This window comes from Anopheles coluzzii, chromosome 2, assembly GCF_943734685.1.
Source record: "Anopheles coluzzii chromosome 2, AcolN3, whole genome shotgun sequence".
Classification (NCBI taxonomy): domain Eukaryota; kingdom Metazoa; phylum Arthropoda; class Insecta; order Diptera; family Culicidae; genus Anopheles; species Anopheles coluzzii.
The window spans coordinates 47993011-48014494 of NC_064670.1; the positions used below are offsets into that span (position 1 = coordinate 47993011).

The 21484-nt window shown below is 41.0% G+C and overlaps 1 long non-coding RNA gene across 1 annotated transcript in view; it reads left to right on the forward strand.

Annotated features, from left to right (window-relative positions):
• Nucleotides 1–21484, forward strand: part of LOC120952645 (uncharacterized) — a 44202-nt gene that overhangs the window by 13737 nt on the left and 8981 nt on the right. The window lies entirely within an intron of this gene.

Sequence of the window (21484 nt, forward strand, 5' to 3'; positions counted from 1 at the left end):
GTCTTTTATATCAGCTGGAAAGATGTTTTATTTTTGCAAAGCAGTTTTTTTTTTAATTCGCCGTTGATGTTTTTGTCACTATTTGTGCCGCACCATGATCATGGTGTGGGGGCAGTAGGGACCGAAGTGTGCTGGGTTGCGTGTGCCTCAGTATCGCATTCCGGCAGTACGTTCCGGGACATTCATCACAGGTGCACCCGGTCCGGTCGCACCAGTTTATAATGACAATCATAATTATGAAGAGTGATGATCGATAAATTGGTGGATATTGCATGTTCGAAAAGCGCGCCAGACACTACTCCCCCTCTGGTACAGGCAAATCGTTGGGGTGTGCTGTTTTGCCACCGGAAGGTGGCGCAGCGCAAACTGCGGGGGAATTAATATTTGAGCTCAGCGCTTTCCGGTAATTGAATCGAGTTTTGGGTTTTGCTTCGGTCGCCTGCAGCAGCAACACCAGCATAGCCGGCCTGCACTCGGGGTGTCATTAGTGTGCAAAATGGGAGGGGGTGGATTAGGAGTTTTGCCGGAGTTTTGGAATTCGTTGATAGACAAATGGGCAGACCAATAGGGCTCGAAGAGTAATGGTGGGGGAGGTAAGATTTGTTTGATTTGCACCAGGATGCGAATCCACAAAATTATCTCATCAACCGTTTGATGATAAATAAGCATCATCATAGGTATGTTTGAGCGCACGAAAAAAAAGTTGGAGAATCATTAATATTCTGCTGTTGACGCGTGTTCCTGATCTTAATAAAACCTCGCATGAAAATATGAAGTTTCGTTTTGCTATAAGAAAATAAGGAGACAATTTAAGCGAAAACGCTTACTCACTCTATCTCATGAAGTTAGTACAACATTTTCTAAAAATATAATTTAAATTAAATTAGTTGTTCAACATCTGATAAAATAAACTGTATCAAAATCAATGACATTGCAATCAAAAGTAAGTTATTGTACAATAAAAATACACTGATAATTGCAAAGATAATCGAGTTGCCAACCTTCAAAACAATCGCAACAGTTCACCAAACGACATTTGTTTACACCGTAACTTCACTGCCACATAATGCCACAGCTGATCGATGTAAACAAAAGCGATGAAAATGGTCCCGAGTTAAGAATCGTCCAAAACAAATCATGCCCGATCAACAGGGTGGAGGAAAACAATCGAAGCACCCAACCAAAAACAAAACAAAAAAAAACTACGAAAAACAACCATCGCTACTCATTATCAGCAGCCACTGCGACCCGACACTCCAACTGTGTGCCAACCGACCAAATACTGCCCAAATGTAGGTGAGAGTGAAAACATTAAACAGCACATTGATAAACCATCAGACAGTGCGAAAAAAGAAACCACTAAAATTTAAAAAGGTCACACGGGAAAAGTGTGGGCCAGGTACGCGAGGAGGTGGTGGAAAGCGCGGCCAACCCGGCTGCGAATGCATATTGCCAAAAAATCAGCCACATTGGCGTCGTTCGCTGCTGGATAGTATTTTACTTATTTTGGTCGTTTTTTCCAGCGCCAGTGTAGCACATTATTATGTATAATTAAAAAAATAATATGACACACCTTCCCTTGCCCCCTTACGTGTTCAACCCCCCCCCCCTCCTCTACCCAACACATCCCCCCCCCTTACCCCACTGGTTTTTTTCTCGCTCACTTCTTGTATATCAGCAGGCGCCCTCCTTCCTCCTGTCGGACCGTCGGCCCAGCACATTCGGCCAAGGTGGGAAAGGATGCAGTGGATGCACCGTTTTTATAATGATATATTTTTGGGCATTTTATTCATTTTCATGCCTGCTTCATTCCGAAGAGACACGAGGGACAGTGCACGTGTAGGCAAGGCAAGTACACAAGGCCGACAATGTCGAGCGGGTTTCGTGAGAATCGTGCCCAGCAACACGTTGGAACCCGGTAAAGCGTTCGTTCACATTTTGTCGTCTACCATCTTAATTCACTAACGTTTTCTTGGCTCGTCACTCGGGGCCGGGTTTTCGCTCTAGCATACCCCTAAACCTTCGCCCCCAAATACGGCCACTACTTACCGGACTGTCTGTAGCGCACTGTTTATTATTTCCCATAGAATTTTTCACTCTTGTACATTGATTTGTTTGATTAAAAGCACCACAAACAGGACAAAAAATTGCACCGGAAAAACTTGACAAATGAAATAACAAATGAAATGCAGTAATCAACTCCACTGGGTTCTAATGGACGCGTTCCAAAATTTCGCAACGCGTCGCGTACTCGGGGTATTTCTTGGGATCGCGAACGCAAAGCATCGTGCCAGCGCGGCGCGCATCATCGATGAGGCCACCGAAAGTGCCGCGGATTTTCGCGCTCACCAACACATGCTCACCGAACAGCGGCGCACTTTTTTCCCACCCATTGCCAACCACGCGGGACTGTGCGCCCCCGAGCTAGGGCCTTGTGCGTTAGTTAGGTCGTTTTGGTATTGTGTACGCGTATGCGGCACACGGTATCTCTTTCTCGCCGGTTTTGCTTTCGCTTGGCGCAGGAATGCCATCCCTTCTGCAGGCCGTCGAGTTTTCGCTTATGTACTCGCGAACAGCAAAATAGCGACTCATTTTTTTTTCGTTTGGTCGATTGTGTAGCGTCCCTGAATATTTTTTTTTGCCTTTCGTCTCTGCAATTGCTCAAAATCACCCGCACAAAATGACGCGAGTGTCCAAGCGGTGGTCGGTAGATGAGGATTTTTTTCTTTCCACCCCAAATTTCACACCACCACCACCACAACCAAGGGGTGCTGTTGTGTGGGGTCCCGATGTCCCTGACCGACCAATGGCCAACCCACACACAAATATTACTTCATCTTCGTTCACATGAGGATATGAGGTTTCATGTGCGTAGCATAGTATGTAGCAAGGGTGGGATGGCCGCCCGCTTACCCTCCGCCATCCTGACGCTAACATACGCGCGCGTACATGTACACAGCCACGAGCGACGCTATTCCAAAAACATTGTTGTTACCGGACCGGATGGCGATGGGTAGCTCAAGAGTCCAGGTTGTCGGTGGAAATTAGGGATGGACGGGTGAAAAAAAAAACGACCACCCAGAATTGCGAGACTCACACAAGTCTCACCTGGGGGTAGCGCGCGTGTTGGCGAATGCTTTGCTCCGCATTCGGAGGATATTTGTCTCGCAGACTCGCTACATCGACATCGTGCACGAATCCTGGCGAAAGTCGGCGTAAGCAAGCGCGCTCTAGTGTTCAGCAGCGGAAGCTCTGGCGTTCAGTGACCAGCGGCACCGACTTTCTAGCGCTTTCGGTCATATTATGGTGCTAATGAGATGGTTTTCCTTTGATGAGGTAATTTAACAAAGAAGAACAATTAAATTATTGGAAAATTTTAGGACGAAAATTAACAAAATTGTGGGATTTTCACCGATATGTTGTTTCTTTCATATTTATAGCTACAATACCTAAACTTAAAATGCTAGAATAACTTGTTCCGATTAAATCTCAACCAAATACAGCCTCCGTATAGAAGGATGATAGTTGTTTGCAAATCTATAAATGAAATTGCGTATTACTTGCCGTTAGTGATTCATGTTCTCCGAGCTGGATGTGATTATGTTTATTTTGCGCTCCATCATGGATAGAAGAATTTTCATTAATCCTCGATTTCACAACCATCGAGTTAAATCAATTTGAGTAGCGAATGTAGAAACACTTGTGTGAGAATCTGTTCAAACATGCGTACATGCATGATGCACTATTGTCAATATGTGCACTTTGCGTGACAGCATCTCTATGTTCCAATAATATTGTTTATAAGCGACGCTTCTATAAGGGACACTCACGGTTATTGTGTTATACCGAAAGAAAATTGCCATCAATGTTTGATCTAAGTTTGATTCATGTACTGAGAGGATACTTGATGAACAATGTTACTTGTCCACGGTTCAAAATGATGTTGAAGAATGGTAGGTTCTTTAATTTTGTGTTTGAATCTAAAAGTGCTGCGCTATACCGTTGGAGTTTTATTTTCCAATACAAGTCAGAGTCACGATTTTTTTACTTTTAATTGTTTGATAGCTACATGTATAGAGAGTTTGATGTCACACCTCGCCAGAGACAGCAAAATAGTCAAATTGCATTTTCATGAGCATTACGGTTTAGCAATCCGTTAAGGGCAGTCGTCGTTGTAAGTAGTTACAAAATTATTAGAATAATGATTCAGAAAAAAACACCCCTTTACTGAGATTGTGAAAGTGTTTATGTATCGGATCAGAACCAAGCAGTAGACAAAAAAGTCTAACCATAGTATGTAAAACATTTACCTAAGCACGGTACACGGACACAAACAAAACGTTTTCGAGTGTATCATCCATCACCAGCGGTGATGCGAAAAAGCAGGGAGAGGCATGTACTTTTTGCAAAATATTCAAAATATAACAAACGGACACACACATATACGACTGCAAAACTGGGGAGAAAGGGGATAGAAAAGCCTTCCGATGTGAAGAAGAAGCTGAGATAAAGGGCAAATATAAAGAGAATGGAAAAATATCACAGCAATTTTATATCACCTTGTGCACCGGCAGAAGGTTATAAAACAGTGAACAACGCCAAACCAAACTGGAAGCGAAACAGAGAAGCACCAGTAGCGTCCACAACAGAGCCCCCAACAACAGTGCGACCGTGACCGGTGGAGTACTGGGGGAAAAAGCGAACGAGAATCGTAACCTGAAAATCTACGCTCCAAACGAACAACGAAAAAGGTGGAAAAAAGAAATATGGCCGAAACGGTTAGAAAAAACCAAACGGCAACGAGCGACGAGTCGACGAAAAAAAGACAAATTTTTAAGCTCCACCTACATTGCGACTGGGATTGGTTAGAAAAAAGACGACGGAAAATTCCAAACAGTCAGCGCGCGGTGTTTTTTTCACCGTCGGCTAGTACCGTGCCTTGTGTTTTCCCCCTTTTTCTCGTCGCTCGCATTTATTACTAGCGTGAAAGAGCTACCACACCACCGCGCGTACAGCTCTCGCAGGAAAAGGGGTGTTAGTCGGTGGGCGCAGTCAGTGAGAGGGTGAAGCGTTTTGCATCTGTAGTTGCGCCATACATTGGTGAGCACGCAACGCCAGAAGCAGTAGGATCAGCAAACCATTTTTCCCTTTTGCCCGCGCCAGGAAATGCGCACCTTTGCTGATGGTGTGTTTGTGTTAGAGTGCCCTGGTGTGCGTGATGTAGCAACCGGCCATCACTGTTCGCAGCATCAGGAGGGTGGCAAATATGGCGAGGGTAGATTGAGAGTTATTTTTTTGTTTATCCCTCAGTTTTGGAATGGCGCTCGCTTCCTTGCTTCACCGTTCGATTCCTCAGAGAAGGCACTCATTTTCCACCATTCTTTCAGTAATGTACCGCTCTAGTGGTGAGCGTTTGAGCACTCTCCTGTATCGGCCACCTTTCGACGAACGAAGTTTTATTTTCGCTTATTGCAAACCATGTTTTCCTTGCGCAATTACTAACACAACGCTGTATTTGAATGTGTTTGTGGAGCTGCCGAAGAATGGGTGTGCGCGCGCACGCGTTTGCGTTCGCTTCCGAGCCCTGGCAACCATTTTTGTGTGTTTAGCAGCCAGGTTTACCCTTAGCACATTACACCCGCTCACACCCGCCCCCCCACTGGACCGTATGATAGCAAGGGTGAGGAATGGCGTCTCGGACAAGGAACCGAGATTACCTTCTAGCAGTTTTTTTTTTTGGAAAATAGGAGACGCAAATCCCAACGGTAAGGTGGCAACGGTGAAGTAACTCATTATTTCCGACCAGCAGAATGTTGCCAATGTCCTTTGGAGTTGCTACTTTGCCTCTGCCAAGCGTTCCTTGGTGCAGAAAGTAAACGTATACGTCTGTATGTGTGTGAAAGCTGATAACTTCTGCTTTCTATAGGGAAGTTTGTTTTCATTTATTTTCTTACCTTTCCCTTATTCCGTCGTTAAACAAACGAAACTATATGCAGAAGCGCCACACTACATAAGGAAAGGCGCTTCACGTGTTGGTGCAGCTCACCATTTTGGCAGCACGGCTGCCGTGCTAGCTAAGGGCGCATGGTTTGGGACCGTTTGTATAATTATTGATTTTATTGATGACAAATATATTTATTCATTTCGAGCTCGGGCCGGAAACTGTTTGGGAAACGAAGGGAGGAGCATGCAGGCAAAAAGAAAAGCGGGCAAGTTGAACCACCTGATAAAGGTGGTCGTTTTCTTCACTTTTGCAAACAGAAACAAAAGGTGCGCACGGACACAGTTAGGCAAGGAGAGCACATCGACATCGTGCTGCGAGGGGAAAACGGGGACGATCGTGTCGGCTGTCGATTGAAAATCAATAGCTCAATGGCTTTAATCGAAACAAATGAGATTCCACATCATAGTTTAATAATTGGGTAATAATTGGACCGTGCTTTAAACGATGCCATTTTTCGTTCGAAGCGCCATGAATTCATTTGAAGGTTGAATATGTTATCCAAGGCTGGTCAAAATTATCCATTTTCCATTAATAGTATCAATGAGTAGAAATGCAATACAATACTTAGTATTTTAATTAAAAATGATTTGAAATATTAAGATTAGAGCATTTGTAAATTTATACAATTGTGGAAAAAGTATGATTATTTCATTTCCGGACGGCTATGTTGAGCATGTTGATTATGATCAGAAATAATATTTTAAAGAAAATTATCAACTTAATTCTGTAGTGCTGTCAAATAACATAATTAATTTCCCATTAGTTTTTTAACTTCAATGACAATGACTTTTATATTTTCTTGTGTTAATACTCCAAATGACATAGTTACTAAATGATGGAACTATTGTAAACTGTTATTGTCTTTATAAGTTATTGATATTGATTGATTGATGAAAAAACTTTCTCAACAAGATGAAAATCATTTAGACGATAAAGCGTTATATTAGAAGAACCCGCCGGTTATTAAAAGGCTGACATGTAAGCTAGAAGACTTCTTTTTCTTCTTTTATTTTGCGTAAAAGTTCTACGCGACCTGTACAGGCTTTTGAGGCTTTAGTTAGTACCATGCACGCCATGTTCCGATTGTTTCAAACTAAAACTCCTATTTTCAATTGAATGAATCATTCAATCAATTGACAAAGGCAATAACAACATTTCTTCTTCTTTGGCACAACAACCGCTGTCGGTCAAAGCCTGCCTGTATCCACTTAGTGAAGTGAGCTTGGAACTTAGCAGGATAGTCAGTCCTACGTCCTACGTTACCATAGCAGGATAGTCAGTCCTACGTATGGGGGCACGGTCTATTCGGGACTTGTACCCATGACGGGCATGTGTTACGTCGTACGAGTTGAAGACTGTACCACCAGAACGGCCCAACAACATAACAACAATAACAATAACAATAACCCCAACAATAATAATAACAACATAACTGTCGAAAAAAGGACAAGGATCATCAAACAAAATAAGCTTTGCAGACAGTGAATATTATCTTAATATGAAAATTATGTTTGCTTGTGTCATCAATTTATTGCACAACTGTATATAAGAATGATATAAAGATAAAAAATACAGCAAAATCATTGAGACATTAAAAATCAATGGAACAAAACTCAAGTAAAACTACCGCTATCAAATTCGTAACAGAAGATCTTCTTCTTCTTTTGGCTCAACAACCGTTGTCGGTCAAGGCCTGCCTGTAGTCATTTGTGCGGTTGGCTTTCAGTGACTTATGGATTACCCCCCATAGCAGGATAGTCAGTCCTACGTATGGCGGAACTGTCCATTTGGAACTTCAACCCATGACGGGCATGTTGTTACGTCGTACGAGTTGACGACTGTACTACGAGACCGGTTCGAACAGAAGATAGAATATCGAATTCGTAATAATTCTTGCACATTTTCAAATTTCCTTAAAAAAATGCTTTAAAATGTCTGTAAGTATGTTGAAAATAGTTTTCCAACAAAAAGTAGTATTTTTTGCTGTTTTTGTTTCGCAAGTTAAAATGTTTCACGAGTGATTAACGATGAGTGTTTTATTTGTTGTATACCCAATACATTCTAGCTTTGAAAGTAGCTTTGAAACTATTGTTTTTAACCAATTCCAAACATTTGTCTTTTATTTAAAATGGTTTAAACGTTTGTTTGTCATTGTCGTACAAATCATCAGAATCTTGTTGGTCGTTACACGTTTACTAGACTTAAATGAGAATATTTAGGGGTATAAACATTTATGACCAGTTGTATGTGTTTATGTATTTTATTGTTCTATATATCCCTAATGTTTGGGATCTCTTTAAGCCTTCGTGGTGGATAGGTAGTTTTAGAATAATAAACAATAAACATTTATATAATTTTTTTGCAATCTCGACTTTAAACAAATGTTTATATCCCAATGAAATCTTGATCATTTCTTGTCAGCTATTCACTCCTTATTAACATTAGAACGACCCTATGTATTTCATGTTGCTCTTTATGTAAAGTTCTTTACACTTTTGCTGTGTAATCGGTAGTGTAGCCTTCCTAATCAGTAAGCACCACCATACTGTATACTGGATTATAAATGAACGCCAGCTATGCTATCCCACCTCGTTCGTTTATCAGCTTTTCCTAGTCTTACACCATTTACCTACCAACAACCAACCAGCGCAGCTAAGTAATGCAGAGAATCGCACGATAAAATACACAACATTCAAGTTAAAACAAACGAAAAAAGCAAACCCGCACTCAAAGCCACTCGGTCGCAGATAAATTCTCGAAAAATATCTGCGGGCGATACTGCAGCACTACTCGGCCGTGGTCATACACCTCATAGCCCACTGGTTTGTAGCAGACACCAGGGCAAACGAGGCTAACAGTTACGCCCGGGGGTTAAAAAGGTATACGGTGCAAATAGTTACAGATAATTGAAGTAATTAGTTATTCTTATCTTTTTGCCCTCCCTTTGAACGGTAAAATTGTACGAGTGCGGTAAAGTTGTAGCTGGCAAAGGGCGGTTATTCCCCTAAGGGCAAAGGATGTTTTAGAGCACCTGAGAATGGATGGTAATTTGAACGTAGTTTAGAACTGGAATCAAAATTGCACTAATTTGTGCGATGAAATAGTTTTGAAACGGACGGACTTCGTTTAGAATCAACTGTTTCGTGTCGGTATGATCAAGTAAAATAATACTTTTTACTTTTTTTCTACATGCTCAGCATGCTATCAAACAAACATATTTGAAAACACACAATGAATGCAATTTCTAGCTAAACTACGCTTAAAAGCAACTAAAACATCAACCATCATAGTTCATACAACATGCAAATGTTCAATTGGAATAATTTCACTGAACCCAGTCAGGAGCGCGAATCAATGCAAGTCACTGAGATCTTTCGTTTGTATATGTGTGTGTGTGTGTGTGTATGTTAGGCAACAAAAAACAGACGGCCAAGCGTTGCAGCAGCGCATGCAAGTGCATACATGCAGACCCCGTGCATCCCTATGTCGTTCGCTTTTCGCGTGCAGCTGCGGAAGACACCACCGTGTCAAGGAAAATGAAGATACCGAAACCAGCTTCTAACCTCCGGAGGGAAACATAATCCTTCCCTCGAATTAAAGCGAGAAAAACGGCTCGTGAACGCGTGAGGAAGTGCACGGTTGGCGCGAGATTTGTACGCGCGTTCGCATTTTCCGCACGCTCGTTTATTTTTTGTCCTCAGTCACGGTTTTTTCCCACTACCAATGCCATACACACAAAAACAACAACAACTACGGCAAAAACTGCAATCGGTTCATACGCTGGCACTGCAGGGCGAACAGGAAGGGGAGATCGTATTCAGGTATCTGCGGTGGCAGGTTGGCAGGTCGTGATGAAACGGCCATCAGTGAAAAGGCCTGATTTTATGCCACTCCGCCCCAAGTGGACGGTGCAGTCGAACCTAAGCATCTGTGCATGCGTGTGTTTGTGCCGGTGTGTGTGTGTCATCCGATCGTTAGGCAGGGCTTTTATCTTCACACTGCACCGGCCAACCCATTATTCTCTCGCAAGCATACCGTGTTTTTCCCTCCCCAAATGCTGACCATGCATGGTGGTTGCAGGATGACGCGAGACAGTGACGTTCGCATTTTCTATTTTTACCCGCGGATCGCGGAACCGCGCGAATGCACTCGAATGATGGAGTGCGGGCATGGAAAGAAGGGATGGCAGATCGTTTTTTACCGAAATTTTCATCCTTACTTTCCGTCTAATACCTTTTATGCAGCTGCATATCGTGGCGCGCAACGTTCTGTCGGAGCCTTCTTTGTTGGGGCTCAATTTTTTCTTAAAATGAATGGCAATTGACAGCAAAAACAGTAACAGGCCCTGGAGTGTCTTATCCCCCATCGAATGCTGTTCATATATCAGACTTATGCATACAATTCAAGAATTAAAATTGATAATTCTTGGTGATATTTTTCATTATTCTTTAACGTATTTGAGAAAGATTTCGATTATTTTAGAAATTAGCATAAAGAACGTAATGAACTCAATAGTTGCAATCAGAAAATCAGAATAAAAAAAAACAAATGTGTCATTAGTGTAGGAACCTTAAGAAGTTATTTAAAAGAAACAAAATGTCTTCAACGTATCATACCGTATTGCAAACCTTTTCATCGAAATTCCCAAACATAATACTATCTCACGTCTGCACTCGTCCGAACATTGCATCGATGCTGCACAAAACATTCCAACCCAAATGCATGTCTTGTGAATTCTACCTAAATAAAAAACAAAAAAGACGAACTACTATTCTTCCTGCAACAGTGGCATGGTTCAAGAGAATCGCGCCATAGGACGCACCGTGCCTGCGACAGGATTTGCAGTCCTATGCTCTTTCTTTCTTTTCGGCAGCCAGAGAATCTGACGTTCACTTTTAATCGAATTCGCGATGTTTAGATTGCCTCTCGTCCGCTTCTTCGCGTGCCTGTACCCAGCCCGCACTACAAAGAGCATAGCTGTGTAACCCCAACCATCGCATGCATCGTGGCGCAAAACGCTACGGAAAATCTCGCTTCCGCGAGGCATTAATCTAGAGGGGCATATTTTTGTTCATTGCATCGGCGCTCATCTTGCAGCGCGTTTTTCAAGAATGAAGCCTGATTGGGTGCATCCATTGAATGCGAGAACATTGGAAAGGTGGACTGTTTTGCATGCGTTTTTGTTTTGGTTTATTCGTCTTCGCCATCTAGGGCCCTTTTGGGAAGGTAGTGAATAAACGCGAACGCAGTCATAAGGAATAAAAAACACGCTCCCACCCACGTACACTTGTGCACTGCATGTGCAGCTGCAATCGCTGGAAAACCGAAACCAATGCACACGTTGGTAGCAAGACCAGATCCCGGGCAAAGCATGGATACCAGGTGTGCTCGAAAAATGCACTTTATTCGCATTTGCGTGGCTCTTTAGGTACGTAGTAAAAGGAATAGATAACCCTCCTGTTCGCTGGCGAAGAGGACGAATTGTGTGCCAGAAGGCTTTTCTCTTTTATTAGCACAGTCCTTTCGCGTACGATGGATGGTCAGCCGCTGCCAATCCTCGGGTAAAGAAAGTATCACTTTTAGAGCGTACGAAGAGGCACAGAATATCGCGATATCCGCGATACAGCTCGCGAAAACTAATGGCACCGTCTATCATCCAACCATATGGGATTGGATCGTGCTACCGTTTGTCTGCGCTTCATGGCTGTAGGCAACGCATGCATTTAGACATGCATAACGTATAGCATTTCTTCGACGTACAGGTTAAGGATTTTTGTGTTCTGTTTTTTTAAGCGCTTGAATAAAACCTTCTTCCCAGTGTTGGAGGTCTTTGTTTCCTTTGAGAGATAAACAAGGAGATGTACGAGAATTGGAGTAGTGACAAAATGCTGTAATTTTTATATCAAAAGTTTATTACGCATTGGCACCAAAATTACAATAACACCTTAATTAAACTTTCTTATTTAATAATGGAAAACGGTTACTAAATGTTTAAAACTGCTTACTAATAGAATGATTTTAATCTTTCAAAATCCTAACATTATAAAACAAGATATTGTGAAATGTAGTGTCACTAAGCAATGTAAAAAGTTATATTTATGATTTCCAGCAGTCAAGGTGTCTTGTATTTTGTGTGTTAACACTTTGACGGTTGCGTATTTCACTATCGTTTCTTTACCAGGCGCCGCAGCTATTGTTCTAAAAACTGAGTGGTGTTCTGTTGTTCTATTTTGTTCAGGAATTTGAGCAGGATTCAGCTGTACAATGTTTTTTCTATAGCAATACAAAATACCTTTAAATAATGAACAACGCAGTATGCAATAAACTGTGAGAATCGAAAAAACTACATCGCACTACAGTGGTGTGCTCGGCAGTCAACCAATGTTTTCTTCATCGCACCACAGTGATGTGCGCGGTCGTCAAAGTGTTAATATTCATATACATCCAATAATATATTCAACTTCATCTTGTCTATTCTTCAATAAGCCGAATTCAATAATTTTGAAATGATCGTCTACCAATCTCCCATCGGGGGTGGTCCCGTGGTACAGTCGTCAACTCGTACGACTCAATAACATGCCCGTCATTGGTTCAAACCGTCTCCCCGTAGGAAGGATTGACTATCCCGATGTGTGTGGTAATGAATTAAGTCTCGAAGGCCTGTATATAATATATGGCCGGCATGGCATGTCCGCGAAGGACGTTACGCCAAATAGAAGAAGAAGATATCTGTCGTTTAAATAACCGTTGTTTTTGGCTACCAAAGTTAGGGTTGAATTTAATTATTAGGAAACATTATCATTGTGTTATTGGCCCAAATGAGCGAGATTAAATAAATATTTCTCGTCATTTAGGGCTGCAGCAAATGAGCGGAACATAAATAAAACGACATACAGAATGAATGAAAAATAAAATAAAATTGTAGGCAAACAAATTTGCGCCCACACTGGCTGTGTCACAGGCGTCCTTCACCTAGAGTGGTTTTGTGAGGCTTTTTAATTGAGCGTTTCGTGCCGTTCAACCGGCATCGATGCATGCTGATGCATCGAGACGGCGAGTGGTTCGACGCACGCCGGTCGTTCGTAAAACAAACATAGTCACATGCACACATTCACATCACAGAAAAGGGCCAGAATTGATGGTGGACGAATGGTTTCGTACAATGCTTGTTTCGGCATGCTACGGTAAGGAGGAATGGATGCAACAATGATACCCCAGGGTTTTTTTGTGCGTAGGATTTTCTCTCAACCAGGTGTGTCAAAGTTGCAGGCTTGAAGAACCAGGAAAATAATTGTTGTGGCTTTGGGTGGAATTTAGAAAGCGAAATGTATTCCAGGGTTTACTTAGTATGTTTTTCATTCGTTTTAAGAGATGTTCATACTCTATGATTTCCATACTTTGTTTAATCCTTTCACGATCATAAAATGTCGAAGGGTGAAGAAGCCAAAACAATTGTGAATATAAAGTAAGATATTTTTTAAGTTATTTTTTTTAATTCGCTCATAAATCCATTTGGCGCCATCGACCATGTTTTATTTTGACATAATGTCAGTAAAACTATCGATTCGATAATAATTCAAGAACCATGTGAGAGAAAAACATTTCCCTTGGTCATGAAAGTGTTAAACAACGAGTTTAGAAACGAATTAAAAAAAATTAAATGTTTTTGGTATAATTGAACTCATATCGTACTTATATATCAGCAGTTCTTGAAATCATATCGAACCTAGTGTTGCGTTTTATAAATTTTGCTAAGACACAAGTAATATTGGCATTTCATGTATTTTAAAAGGATTTTAGTGTTGCCACGCATTAAAACATGTAGAATTGTTGGAATGAATTACTTGTTATGAAACCACCGCCTTGTATTTTTGGACACACCTTACTTTCATCGCAAATTAATTTAATCTGAGCTTTCATCGATTTCTTTAAGTGATTACATTTTCAATTGTCTTTATGTTTATGTTTTTATGTTTATGTTTATTTCTGTTTTACAAAGATAGACATTTCTGTTTTACTTTGTACAGAATACAGCCTAGCGGCTGTTTCTTAATTGATGTTATGTCTGTCTATTTCACATCAGAAAAATAATCATACATATTTTAGAATTTTTCTTCCTTTATTAGTCCAAAAATCTGAAATTTCAGCCTGTCAGTAGAACCTTTTCATCATCCAGGTTGTATCGATTTGACAGTTACGTTCCGGCACATTGTGTTCAAACAAAGATGCATTTATTTTTTTATTATAAGACTGGAGGAATCCAATAAATTTGTTTTATAATATGTTTTTGGGCATACATTCTGTGATGAGTTATCATATTTTTCTCCAATTATAACTCTAAGAAATGACTGATCCGCTGATGAAGAAATGGGCGTGTCTTTCATTGTTAAACGCATGTTCTTTAATTGAACTGTCAGTCAACTATTGACGTTTGGCGTTTAACTAAACAGCATGTTAAAAAGCGTACAACCATTGATTTCTGACTATAGTTTTAATGTGAATTAGAAAGCAATAACAAATACACCAATATAAAAAATCAAACTCAATCAATAATATTTCTCATGAAATTATAGAAAACTTAAATTCTTAAAACATAAAGTCAAACAGTTTTTTACTTCTCTTGAAAACAATTTGATGCTTCAGACAAATTAAAATCAATCATTCGTGAACTTATGTAATCAAGCGAGGAATCGGCGTTTGTTGTCAATTTTTTCATGCTGGAACAAACTAAGCTGAAAATTTGAGGGTTCGTATTTTACGTATGTTTTTGTATGCAGTCATGTCAACGATTATTTTACTCCATGAACTCCTGTAAAAGTGTAGTCAAACATTCGTGTGTTTAATGAAAACAGAATATAAACCAGTTGAATCTGACAAGCCTGCATATTGCATATTTTTCTTTGCGAATACATTCTGTTCCCGAGTTAGGCAGTTAATATGTTCTTGAAACATCAGCTTGACCTCAATATTCGCCCATGTAGAATACCACTAATTTGAGAGTATTTTTGAATTGAATAAAAAATCATTAGATGCTCAAATAAACATGTTAGAGTATTAGTCACACCTGAGTTATGAATATGAATAATATATGAGAAATTAAACCATTCCTACTGAGCAATTAATAATAAACTACAGGAGCTGTCAAATTTGACAAAGAACGTTTTTACAAATCCATGTAAGTCGATAACCGTGTAACTTGGAAACAGACTGTACTTGTATGTTTGAAGAAGGCCATATCATGAAGGGCATGGAAGAAGAGTATTGGAACTGGTTGTAAATTATGTAACTCTTATGTAAGTAATGATAAAAATATTCCTATTCAATGCATATATTTACTATTGTATAAGCAAGCATACTCTTAATGATCCTTTTCCATGTTGCGTTTCACATAAATTATACCAAAACAGTGCAAATCTTCCCAACGCAACACATTTAACAAAGAATAACAAACGTTGTATGTGTAATAATTCAATTTTAATTATCTTTGCATTAAAAAGCGATCTAGTGCTCGCAAGAATGCTCTGAAGAAAAGGTAGCGTTATTATTTTGCCCTCATCGCATAGTACTGAAAATGATTTGCATAAATTGTCCGCTATCAGTTCGCTACCACCGAGAGCGTCCGATGACGGGCGGCCATTGTTTGGCTTAGAAAATGAGCCACCCGGCGTACCATCGCATGTGGATGTGCTGCCCCAGCAGAAGATGTCGATTGTTGGCATCAGTTGAAGCGGTAGGTTCGTTTCTCGCGCCATTGCCTCAACACACGAACCCTCAATCCCACGACCAGGCTGAACCTAAAGCTATGTCGATCTTACTATACTCATGCGATATTTACTCTGTTCCAACCGAGGTTCCCAAACCACCCAACCTCAAAACAATCCTATCGCTGTGCACGTAACGCGATGTAGAGGGAGATTTTGTAAGAGAATATACGATTTGAAAACAAAAAAATCCTTACCACCACATGTCGGCGTTAGCTGAGAGTTGTGAGTTAGATTCAAAGCAACCCCAACGAAGAACATACACACGCACACACAAGTTCGTGCTCTATAAACATAATACAAAAAGAAGGATCAAAAAAGTTTCTTTTATATCGTTTGGATAATTTGCAGTAACAACGACGCTTGCCTACCCTTCTCTCATAGGGGGGTGGTCGAGGTCTTTTGGTAGAAAAACGCAACTGACAAAACTCGTCCGTCGTTTGGAAGGATTTGGTGAGTGTTGGTACGGCGCAGAAAAGGTTTTGGCAAACAACATAAACATGAGGAAAATGGCCCCAGCAACAGCAGCGCAAAAGCAGCAATGCTCTGGGCGATATGTTATGTGGCACAAGGGGGAGTTTGTAGGCCGGTAGACTGGCAGAACGTGCCACACAAAACCCTAGTCCCAAAAAATATGGCCTTTTGTGCCCTAATGCTAGAAGGGTTCGCCCTCCGAACGGGAGGAAACCCACACCGTGTTCCAGTACACGGACAAAATAACATAAACCCGAACTACATTGCGCCTTTCGCAATGACCGCGGCAGTAAAAGTTTTAGGATCCTTATTATGGCCGCCACCCTCACACGCACACACACACACACCTACACCTACAATCATGGTCACCAATGGCGTACGCTTCCGAGGTCCGGGGGGTTTCCTCCTGGCCGTATCGACCCACCCATTCCATGCTCGCTCGGCGCACTCCGCAAGAAGGTGGAGAGATTATTTCACAACCAACCGAGCCAACCGGCCAGGTCCAACCCGGGGCTCAGAGAATGAGTTCTTTTATGCTACAAATTTTGCCGACACATCACCCCATTCGGAAATTGCGCTCCGGCAAAAGAAAGCCGTTCCGGACGCAGGGAAAACTGTGCTGGTTCACATGCCGCACGTTTAGAGATGCTAGCTTGTAGGAAGAGAAGCGGTGTAGCTGGACAAAGATGAGCAACGGTATCAGAAACATGTCAGAGAAATTTCCATTTATTTTCCTTAATTATTTGCGTATTTTTTTCCTACCATACGTGAGTGTGTGTGTGTGTGTGGGGGGCATGTTTGTTGAGTTCGTCCGTCCTTCGGGCTATAACCAAGCAATAGCAGAGGGGTTGTCTCTGAGGCGTAAAGGCAAGCGCAAAAGGAAGCCGCATTGGATGTTGTTGGAAAACAGCAATTTTTAAATCCACACGATTTAGCGTAATTATGATAAATGATACAGATATTCGCATTGTTTGCAAACTCACGGCGATAATGCGACAGCTAAGCGTTCGGGTATGCTGCTTCGTGGCCGTTTGTGCGTTTGTTTAATTTTAAATTTAATTAGCGTTATTACTGCTTCCGCTTTAATGTTACGAGCTGTTTTCAGTTGTTTTAGGACAGAACGATTGTGCATGAACAGCGATAAACAGTTTACGGTTATTGCCAGATGTTGAAGAAGCTGTTGCTGTTAGAGAAGTTCTACATGTTTTCATGAAGTCGAAAACTCAGATTCGATTTGTCAGATGAAAAATTGATATCATTTGCAACTGAAACCAAATATAATGCTTTTTAAATCGTCAGCAACTACTTTTATGTAAAAGAACTTCTTCACTGTTAACGAGTTTTTTCACAGAATAACACAGATGAATAGATCAACAATTTGTAAACAGCAAAATCTCTCTAAAATGTAGTATCTTCAAGATGAATTGTTTATTTAAGATGAACAATTTGATGGTCCTTTCATATTTCATGCATTTTATTTCTTTCTAGATTAATACAGGTGACCCCCGAGATACGACTGTATTTGGGACCGAAAAAATGTCCCAAAGCAAGGCGTAAGTCGAAAAAGTCGTATGTCGAATATCTATGAATATTAAGTTTATAACCGAAGTTGAAGAGTTGGAGTTTATGATATTGTGTATTTTATTCAAAATAACATTTGATATTGTAATAATTATATTTTAAAAACCGTACACAATATAGATATTCAAGATAGGGTAGTTGTGGAATCTTTGGAAATGTGTGTATAGCGGTTATCAGCCCAGATATTCAAAAAAATACATCAATTGCTTGTCAATGACAACTTTTAACTGTCAAAATCAAAATCGTCGTATCTGCGAATCGTCGTAACTCGAGGGGGTCGTAACTCGGGGGACGCCTGTATCTCCCTAAGGCGAATACTCTCTGAGCGGCACATTGGATGACAGTTAACAAATATATTGGTCAAAGAATGTCATGTTTTACCTTGATTTCTTGGATACTTTATAGCAACACTTTTATTAGTTTTCTACAATATTACTATCTCTCTTAGCTAATTTCGTTGAAAATTAACCTTAAATCTCGATCCTACTTACTTAATTATCCAGCACTACAACCGCCTGGCGCTTGAGTGTCCTAAGCCGCTTACGGTATCGCGCCTTCGTTTGCCAATCCGTTATCCCGGCCTTAATGGCGTACACCTGAACGCCATCTTGCCACCTCAATTTGGCCCTAACATCCCTCCTCTGTTCTTGTGGACGGCCTAAAAAGACTTTATGGGCTGGGTCGTCCGTTTCCATGCGTACAACGTCGCCAGCCTACCGGAGCCTGGCGAGCTTGATACGTTGTGCGAGGTCGCCGTACATCTATATAGCTCGTTGTAATAACAGCTCCTCTATTGTCTTTTTACATATACGGGGCCAAGGATCCTTCTGAGCATTTCCCTCTCGAACGCGACTAAGAGGGTTTCATCAGATTTGGACAGTGTCCATGTCTCAGAGGCGTATGTGCTATATAGTCCCAGCTTCGTCCGTCACAACAGGTTCTTAGAAGTGAACTGATTTCTCAGGCTGTAGAATGACTGGTTGGCAGCCAGCATCCTTGCGCGCAACTCAGCTATCATGCTATTGTCGTTGCTGAACTTTGATCCGAGCTAGGTGAATTCTGGGACGTCTTTAAAAATGCGTTCACCTATCTGTACGTCACGCCTACGTAGGTTTGGATTAGTGGTGGGAGCTCGGAATCGGACCTACCCGATTCGGAATCCATGTTCAGAATCTATTCCGGAGCCGTTTCCGATTCCGTGTTCGGAATCAATTCCGGAGCCGATTCCGATACTGGAATCGATTGCGGAGTTGACTCGGGAGCCAATTCCGGAGTTGACTCCGGAGCCGATTCCAGAGTCGATTCCGTAACCGATTCCAGAGTTGACTCTGGAGCAGATTCCGGAGTTGACTCCGGAGCCGATTCCCGAGTCGGCTCTGGAATCAATTCAGCGATCAGAATCGGCTCCGGAATCGGAATTGACCTGCGAATCGCAATTTGCCGCGATAATGGAATCATAATGTTCCTACCTGTTAAATATTCTGACGACTGTGAAATGTTACAAGACTCGTTAAACTATTTTTCTGCATGGTGTTTTAATAATGAAATGTTACTTAATGTTAGCAAATGTAGTTGTATAACATTCTCAAAGAAAAAAAATCCTATTATTTATAACTACAAAATCAATGAAGACAGCGTCCCACGTTTTTCTCAGGTTCGGGACTTAGGAGTTATTTTAGACAGTAAGCTTAGTTTATCTAGCCATTATCAAACTATCGTCACTAAAGCTCTTAAACTGTTAGGATTTGTCTTACGTGTCTCAGCCGACTTTAAAGATCCTTTCAGTTTAAAAACATTATACCGTTCTTTAGTCCGTCCCATCCTGGAATTTGCCAGTGTAGTTTGGTGTCCCCATCAAATCACATACATAGATAAAATTGAAAAAAATCAGAAAAAAATCACACGTGTCATGTTTCATCGTCTTCCCTGGTCAAACCAAATTCCACGTCCTTCGTATAATGTTCGGTGTTTACTATTTGGCTTAGAGACTTTACAGCATAGGAGAACTACGGCTCAGATAACTTTTATGCATAAACTATTAATTTGAGATTTTGATGCACCTGACATTTTAAATTTTATTTGCTTTTCTACTCCCTCTAGAGGTCTTAGAAGTAGAGAGCTACTAAGAAGCCCTTTTAGATCGACTGGTTTTGGTGCCAATGATCCACTGCTCAAAATGATTGATGTGTATAATAGGTTAGGGTTATCAGCAGATTTCAATCAATCCGTTAGTCAGCTGCGTCAGCATATTCAAGTTAGTTCTAGGGCCATACTTTAAAATTGTACTCTGTAAGCATTAAGTTATTTAGGCATACTGCCCGATAACTTTGATTCAAATAAATAAATAAATAAATAAATAATTGACTTCAGAATAAGAATTAGTCTCGGAATGTGAATTCGTTCTTGAATTGAAAAAAGAAGTTTTAGAAGCGAAATCAGTCCGGGAATCTCCATGAGAATGAATCTTTTACAAGCAAATTTTGATTTTTTGCGGTTATCTTTATGTAGTACCCAATGGCGATGCCGAAACTGACTCCGTTTGGAAGCGGATTCTAATTTAGGAGCCAATTTCGATTCGAGAACCGATTTCGATTTCGAAACCGATTTCGATTCCGGAGTCGATTCCGGAACCGATTCCGATTCCAGAGCCGATTCCGGAATCAATTCCGGAACCGATTCCGGAATCGATTCCGGAAACTGATTCTTACTATCTGGAACCGATTCCAGAAAACTGCGGAGCTAGCCGAAATCGATTCCGACAAAAACTTGATTTTTCCCATCACTAGTTTGGATTTGTTGTTGGTTTCACTATGCAGAGATTTCACTGTACTTATATTTTATAAGTTTCACAAAATACTCCCATAATTTTAAATTAAACTTATAGGCTTGACCTTGATTTTTCATTCTTCTTCTTCTTCTTCTTTGGCACAACAACCGTTGTCGGTCAAGGCCTGCCTGAACTTACTAGTGAAAGTGAGCTTGGCTTTCAGTGACATAACAGGTTGGCTGATAAGTCCCCGGTCTGACACATAGGTGGCGCCGCTAGTATTAAATGCATTTTTTTTATATAGTACCAACATTCAAATGATTCGTGTCAAAATTTGACGTCTGTATGTCAATTAGTTTGTGAGACAGAGCGTCTTTTATCAAGCAACTTTTGTTATTTTGTTGTTCCACCAAGACAACGCACCGTGCCACAAGTCATTGAGAACGATGGCAAAAATTCATAAATTGGGCTTCGAATTGCTTCCCCACCCACCGTATTCTCCAGATCTGGCCCCCAGTGACTTTTTCTTGTTCTCAGACCTCAAAAGGATGCTCGCAGGGAAAAAATTTGGCTGCAATGTAGAGGTGGTCGCCGAAACTGAGGCCTATTTTGAGGCAAAACCGAAGGAGTACTACCAAAATGGTATCAACAAAATTGGAAGGTCGTTATAATCGTTGTATCGCTCTTGAAGGGAACTATGTTGAATAATAAAAACGAATTTTGACCAAAAAATGTGTTTTTCTTTGTTAGACCGGGGACTTATCAGCCAACCTGTTATTGTTACCCTAGTAGGATAGTCAGTCCTACGTATGGGGACACGGTATATTCGGGTCTAGAACCCAAGACATGTTGTTCACGACGTATAAGTTCACGACTGTACCACCAGACCAGCCCTGA